An 8,262-nucleotide genomic window follows, 5' to 3' on the forward strand; every position below is an offset into this window, starting at 1 on the left:
GGGAAAGAAATTCATGATGGAACACAGTTTTAATTGTACTTAGTTGAATATTTCTTACTGATGCTGAGTATTATTTTCTCATACTGCAACTACTGTTATGAACAATGAGGAAAAAGAGCACTTGATCTGGTCATAAAGGCTGCTGAATTTCATACCGAAAAGAGTTTCAAGAGAGGCTCTGGACTCCAGATGAGCACTTTATGTGTGTGAGAAAGAATCCTTTGTGTCCACTGAAGATATAACCCTGAATTTAATCAGTTTTCCTTTGCAGCTGTGTACCTTAAACACAGCACATAGCTTTGTTGTCAGGCTGTCCTTTCCATCATGAACAACTCAAGCTTTCCTTGAATAAAATATTTGACCTTCAAGTCCTAAAATCCATTCCTCTCCCAGTTTCTTGTCATACATTCCCCTACATTCATAAGCTATAAATAGAGATAGATGGAGAGAAAAATAAAGACACTCATTCCCTTGAAACCTTTTTGGCCAGAAGAACTTTGCTGCAAGAAGCAATGGAAGCACGATAACTATTTTGCTTTTAAAAACATTTGAGTTGTTCCACCTAAGCAAGGCCAGCTGATGTGTAAGGCAGTCAGCTATTTTAGTACTGTCATGGAATTGGCCAAGGAGTTGCTGAAATACTAATTCCTTTTGACAGGAGCCCTTAAGTTAACTCCAGACAATTACCTCTGGAACTTCCCAAAAGACAGACTTCAGCCATGGCAAATTTTACATACATCCAGGCACAGAGAAGGCGACTGTTTATTTTATAATATTGCCAGTTTCAGGGATGCACTGTGGTTACTGGAGACAGGCCATTTTCAGACCCAGATACTCATTGTCAGGAGGAGACTTGTGCTGAATATGTGCTGTGGGGGATTGTTCCAAAGACCTGATGCTTGTCCTGTGAAACATCTCTGATCTCTGGCTATGCTGCAAATAGTTCTCATAGTGCAGATTTCTATCCTCCACCCGATTTCAGAACAGAACTTTTCCATGCATATATGGCTGGAGACAGGTTGACTGTATTTCAATTATCAAAGCTGCTATGTGAAAGATAAATTGTGATTTGCAGGAAACTTAAATTATATGTAATTTACAGGTAATTTAAATTATGTAAGTCTCAATTCTAATGCAAACATCTTCTTTGAAAGCAAGAGTTAAACAAACATGCAGATCAACTGCTAGATCTATATTACTGTTGATGGTTTTCAACAATTTTGTACTTATGTAACAACTTAAACACAGGACGTGAAATACAAGGCTATTGTTCTTCAAAAAAAAGGACCTGCATGATGTTTGGTCATCATATTTTCCTAGCTTTGCAAAAGAAAAGAATAATCTGTCAGCTTTCGGACTGGATCATCAGCCAGTTGGACTAGCACAGATCCGTCAAAGCAAATACTGTTTATTTGTTTTGGAAAATGAATTTTAAATGAGTCTCTACTTTTACTAAAAGAAATAATGAATCGTACAATGTAGTAATAGATCCCATGGCCGTTTCAGACAGGTCAAAAAGCACCTTTTGGTTGCATGTAAGTGTCCCTGAACATAACTCCTTTGCTTTTCAAACCAGGGCAGCAGCATTTGTGTATGAAAAAAGTGCACGCCTACAATGAGACAGCTGATTAAGCTGGACCAGTTACCTGAACAGTTTTGTGTTGAACTCTTGCTCGCTGGATGGGTGGGCATGTGAGCTGTTACGGCCATCCCTGCCGTGCTGCCTGGACTTCGCGCGTCCCGAATTCCGCGGCGTTCCGTGCGGGATGCCAGGACAGCTTTCGCCACCAGATGTCCCCCGGGCCGTGCAGAAGCGGGGGTGGGCAGGCGTGGCCGTGTGGCAGATGAGGGACACCTGAGCAGCTGCAAAGCCGAGGGTGTGACACACGGACAGTTCGATGGACGTGCTTCAGCAGCACGAGCGCTGCTGCATTTAAAAGTTATTAGGCAAAACCTACACCTCACACACTACACTAAACCTGGAATATTTGTCAAGGTTTAAAGTGAGGGTTCCCTTGCTCTGTGAACAGCCACCACCACTTGTTTGCAACACCCTCCGCCACTGCTTTGTGGACAGAGAAGTTGAAAAGCTAAACTAAGCCCTCTGATTCCAGGGCGGACAGGGATACCTTGATGCTGCTCAGACTACATTGCTTAATCAGGACTTCTGCCCATAAGTCAAGGTTGGAAATGACTGGACCAACACCTGTTATTTTCAGAGCCCTGTGAACGCCCTAGGAAGACCACAGATGGTGGCAGAAAACAGTAGTAAGGCAGAACAGGTGAGAATTTAAAACCAATCCAAACCAGTAAGCTATATTTTCAAATATGAAAGTTAAAAGACATCATCCAAGGCTGTGTGTGCAGAGAGCACAGGGGTGCAGAACTCACAAGGAGAAATACTGTGCTCAGACAAGGAACCAAGAGTCTTCTTCCCCTTGAGGCATCAGGATACTGGGACTACTGGAACTGCAGAGACAAGAATGGAGATTGGCCCCCAGAATGAAGACAGCAGCTTAGTGGTGTTCTCTGCCACCCCAAGCTCAGCATCTCCCCCCACGGGCCTTACAGAGTTCATGTGTATGACCTGTCATGCTTCTCAGCAAAATCAACACCTTGGCACTCATAACTTCAGCTTCTCATGAATGCTGGGAATGCTCCACTGTGGGGGTGAGCGCTTGAAGACAAGAGCTGGTCACTGCAGGTGGAGTACTGCTCCATGAATAATACCTTCCACACTCTGGTCCATCCTGTCCTAATCATGGATTCCAAGTGTTGGTGTGCTGACGTAATACCTTCCAGGTGGGAAGGTAAAATTGACTCACTCTTGGGTCTCTTTGATCAGGCTCATAACCACAGCACACAAAACTGATATGGTCCTACTCTACACAATGATCTTCAGGTTAACACCTGTCTCAGTCAACATCAAGATGACCCCTCCCTTCTTAAATCATGTGTGTGATTCCCTTTGTGTCTTTCTTTCATATTTTGCAGGGTGACACTCTTGCCTGCCACCCAACAGTTCTACCTTGTTAGAGCTACCAAGATTGAAAGTCTCACAGGCAAAGTAATTTCATTCTTTTCAAAATAATTTCAACATTGTTACTTTGTAATGTGAATGTCAAAGGAGATAAGGGAAAATAACCATGGGAAGGTGGAAAGAACAATTTAATTCATCAGGGAATTAAGTATCTACTAGTCATAATGTGGACAAAGGGTTTGCTGTTACTCAACAAGTGATAGCTCATCGCCTCAAACACATTTAACTAGGAAGGTGCACATAAAAAGCAGAGGAGGTTAGTTTAATCTATTTTTTTGGTTAAAGACTATTTTTGGGTAATGACAGGGAGCAGAGAGAAAAGGTAAAATGAGAACAGTTGTCTATGTTGATGGAAGTAGCACAACTTTATTACGAACAGAGAAAATACTAAGAATGCACACGCCTTACAAAGAGGAAGACATTCTAAAGAAGGCTTAGGCATTTGGCTTTGGTCCATGCCACTGGGAACTGTGGATGTCATTTCCCACTTGGAATGCTGCTTCTCTCTCCAAACCCTATGAGTATCAAGACGTTCACAATAAAGTGTAGCCAGGAATTACTATGGCAAGCACACCCACAGAGGCTTGTAAACACATGCTGGAAAAGCCTTGACTAGAGTACTTACAAGACAGAATGCAACCGCTCAAAGAAGATTTCATGGCTGAGGAAATAAAGGCTCTAAACTGTGCCCAAACATCATGTACAGAAGAGACTGTAATGGCTCTGCAGAACTGTCCTTCCACTTCCCCAAATTGTTTCTAAAAGCAGAAGCACATGCAAACCCAGAAGCCAGCACCTCTTCTCACCTGACTGTGAGCCAAGGGCACACAGTCCCGCAGACAGTGTGCTCCATGCTGGATCTCCAGGCCAAGATTATCACAGCAGCTTTGGAAATTTGCACATCCAAGGGGAATGAAACAATAAATGTGTTCAGCATCTTTCCAAGCATCCTCTGTTAAGTGCTCAGGCCAAAGCTTTAAATGAGCATAGATGCATCTATGCACTGCCAATGCCTAAACACAGAGAGCTGGAAACAGGATCTGCATTTTCCAATCTTTCTACTTACAATACACCTTAAATGTTTTTGGGGCACATGGGGACAATATTTTTGCTAGGGGAATGCCACTATGGTTGGTAATGGTCATTCGAACTTTCTCACAGTTGATCTGTAATTAATTTGGCAAAGAGTTCTGGCAGATGGCAGAACTGCTTACATCAAGCTCTCCAGACAACAGCATTCAGGCCATTTCACAGGTTACCTTGGAGTGCTCTTTGTGCTGAACTGTCCTGCATTTATTGGCTGTGTGAAAACTTCTGCACACCCACCCACTAGGCACAGTAATATGAGGCACAGTAACACCAAGCAAAAAAAGGAGAGGTTTTTACTCTGTTAGAATCATTTATGTTGGAAAAGACCTTTAAGATCATCAGATCCAATTGTATAGTTCAATCTTCACAGATTTGGTAAACATTACAAGACAAATGTAACAACATGTAAGGTGCTCTAATTAGATCCAAGAAAGCAGTGCAGAGTGACCCATGGCTTTTCACTGTCCATATCCAGGCCAATCTGTTGCTCAGCTAATGCTAAACACAGCTCCCAGCCATGACTCCAAGGAAGACATTTACCAGGTTCTACAGCTTTTCCTATCACACAAGTCACAGCCCTGAGAACCATCAGGTAATACCCTTGAGTGGGGCACCAAGGACCAAAGAATAACAAAATTTCCCGGCTGATGTTCCCCCTGGTTGCTGAAGCAGAAGCTTAGCACTGCACCCATGCCTATTTCAACACTTCCTGTATTGCTTTGTTTTTCAAGAGTGTTTGTGTTTCCATAACACCAAGCACAAGCCAGACAAACAAAGTGGCTTTCCCCACTTGCTTGAGATGCTCTGTTCTTAAAAAATGAGAAGCTCAATGGCATAAGTTCCTAGTTCCTACAAGTTTTTTTAAGAATCAATAACCTCTCCCTATTAATTGCACATATGTGATAGGCTTTAAAAGGTGCTTTTAGCATCAGCTTAACACTAGAAAGCAAAAAGGACGTGACTGTTGTAAATAAGATTAAAAAATTCTTTTTTTTCAGACTGAAGCTTTTTGAGGCCCTCCAACAGGAGAACAATGTTTATTTTAATGTGGCTGATATCAGAAAATACTAAAACCTCTTTTATGATCAGAGTATAGAAATAAAACTCTTGTCTGCAACCTAAACAGTAAGGCAAGTCATCAGTAATATTAATACATGATCACAACCTGATAGATAAGAATTTCTCTCCCCACCATCCAAGCTTTCAAACCCGTTTTGAAAGCAAACAAAATCACAGAAAATTTCCAACTGTAGTATGATGAGCCTTAAAGAAAAATTGTCTTGCCAGAAAAAAAAGTGAGTGCTTTTTACACACAAAGCAGGTATTTGCTGAAACTCTTCATTAAACTCAAAGTCTGCTTTCTGAATGACAGCTTCAAAGAAAATTTCATGTCCATACCTAAGCAAATGGATTGAAAGTAACTGAGGAAATTACTTTTTTCCAATAACTATTCATTTTGTTAAAGTGTTTGACCATTTCCCCATGATGAATTAAATAACAGTTTTTCATAAGCAATAATACATCCAATTAAAATAATGGGGGAAATAATTTTCACCCCTGAATTTTTTTTTTTTTTAACAAAATAGATTTATTTGCTTTCTCTGCTTCCCAGACTTAAAACCAATACAGTCTTCTTGGAAATACATTTCCTTGCAGTCAAACCCATTTTCAGCTGGAAGAACGCCCTCAGACAAAGCAGCTGTGCTTAACACTAATAATTAATGCATCTAAAATACCCCTTCATCTGGGCTCCTGAAAGCATTCTACAAATAATGAACTGCACAGAGGCAAGAGAAGGACTTCTGTTTTATAAGACAGGACACACTAACAAAACAAATGCTCACCTTTCAGAAGCAAATATAAACACTGCTGCTGCAATACAGCATCAGCCCAACGGCCTCTCCAACCCAGGAGCCTTTTGTTTTCCTGGTAGGGAAGATGCTATGGTCATGGAAGGTGGGTGAAGCCAATCCTTCGTGATCCAGATGTAATTTCCCAAAAAGACTGTCAGCGCCTTTCCCCGTGTGACAGGGTCTGCCAAGAGAATATTGGAGAACAGGTCAATGCATTCATATGGCCATAAACTAAAAGAGAAGAAGTTCCACTCAGCGTGAGGAGTGATTTCTTTCCATTAAGGGTGGCAAAGCACTGGGACAGCTGCGCAGAGAGGGTGTGGAGTCTCCCTCTCTAGAGACATTCCAACCCCACCTGCTCCAGGTGACCCTGCTTTGGTAGGGGGTTGGATTGGGTGATGTCCAGACCTCCCCTCCAGCCCCAGCCATTCTGTGATTTTCTAAAAATACTCTCCCACTATCTGACAAAACTCTGTGAGGCCTGCCTGAGTCAGAACTGGTGTCTAACTGCTTTCAATTTCTAGCATTTCTACCACAGGCAGTGAGTTACACAGCTTAATTATACATTGTGCAACTTAAGTGGCTTTTCTTTGTTTGTTTGTTTGCTCAGGGTCCATTACTTACCAGTTTCATTCGACATTGCTCTACTACACAAAAATCGTTCCACATGCATCAGGGTCGAGTTGATTTTACAGACTTTGTGATGGGCAGTGTTCTCCTCTTTCTTCTGCTTGTCTTTAGCCAACAGTCTTGACCTACTGAGTCAGTCACTCTCTGTGGCAAAGCCAACCCAAAAATTTTATTCAAAAAAGAACTTTTTTGTTCTTTCCTTTCAGAATAAAGAAGATCTAGTACATTCACTGGTCTGATACCCCTGGATGAGCAGTAAGAAGCCCACACTAGAGGTTGTTAAGTTCTGTGTTGCTTGACATGACTATTTTACTGCATGCCTAAAAGCCAAGATGCATTTTACCAGGAGAATAATTTTCAACACCCTCATTTGTTTTTTTTTTCTGCCATTAATGAAGTGCTCAGACCCCACTCTTCTTCACATTGTTTCACCCTGGGTAAAAAAAGAAAATTAAAAATCAGCACTGTTTAAAGGTATCAGAAGCACATTCTCTTTAATAACTTGAAATGCCTGATCACAATCTTGTAGTTCATGCTGCAAACGTATCCCCAGGGGTCTTACCCAGCTTGACCTTCTTAATCATTGCTTTTTCTTACAGTATTGATGCTCTGATTTCATAGACATCCACACAGACCAGGTACAGACTCAGGAATGCAGCATGTCATCTCTCAGGTCAGCAACAATAAGGCTGTACTGGTGTTAGAACCATATTCCCAGTTAATTTTTGACAGCAGTCTGGGTTCCCTCCTCTTGCTATAATATGTAATAAGATGCTGCACAGCATTCCCAGGAGTTACTCTACTTTGTCCTGAGTCCCTGTGTTCCTGCTTCAGCTTGGTCTGAAGCTCATTAACCTTGTGCTCCATTCTGTTTGCATTTGAGGATAAGACCACCATCACATCAATGCACAACTTGGAAACTTGGTTCCTGTGTCTGTATACAGCAGATACTCTCAATACCAATGCCTGCATTTGTTTTCTGAAAATTCACTGCTTTCCTGAAGTATTAGCACTAATTTTTTATTGGATTTTGGTAAATTCTTTAGCATCTGTATCTTCTTGCTTAATAGACACCAGCCTTGAAACTATGGTTTTTTAACAGCCCTTGTGTTCTAGCTTCTTCTAAACTCAGTTATGATCCAACTCCTGCCAAACGTACTCAAACAAAACTTCAGTCTGATATAAGCAGGAGATTTAGGTAATGATAAGGGAAGGAAAAAATCATCAACACATTTGATTTCTAAGGAACCATTCTTTTGGCAAGACAGTTCTAAACATCAGCCAGCTACAAGACATCTGGATCACACTTTGGAGAGAGGGTTTCAGAAGAATCGAACCTGATCCTGAACTTTTTAATCCATAACATCCAGGATAAATATAAAGCACATGTGTACTAGTTGCAGGAGAAGATACCCAAATGATTGGAACATTAGTTACTTGATTCCAAATTCCAACATTGCTTCAGTTCCAGCAGTTAAAAGTCTTGGGTAGAATGAGTGTGACTCCCAGAGAAGCATCTGAATGATCAGACAGGAGAGTTTTCCTTAACATTCACCTGGTATACTGAACTAAAGGCAACTAAAATTACATTGGGTAATTGGACTGCAGCCAAAGAACACGCCCCAGCTGCCCAAAGAGATGGGTCTTGCT

This window comes from Corvus brachyrhynchos, unplaced genomic scaffold (genome assembly GCF_000691975.1).
Source record: "Corvus brachyrhynchos isolate BGI_N302 unplaced genomic scaffold, ASM69197v1 scaffold449, whole genome shotgun sequence".
NCBI classification, from domain to species: Eukaryota; Metazoa; Chordata; class Aves; order Passeriformes; family Corvidae; genus Corvus; species Corvus brachyrhynchos.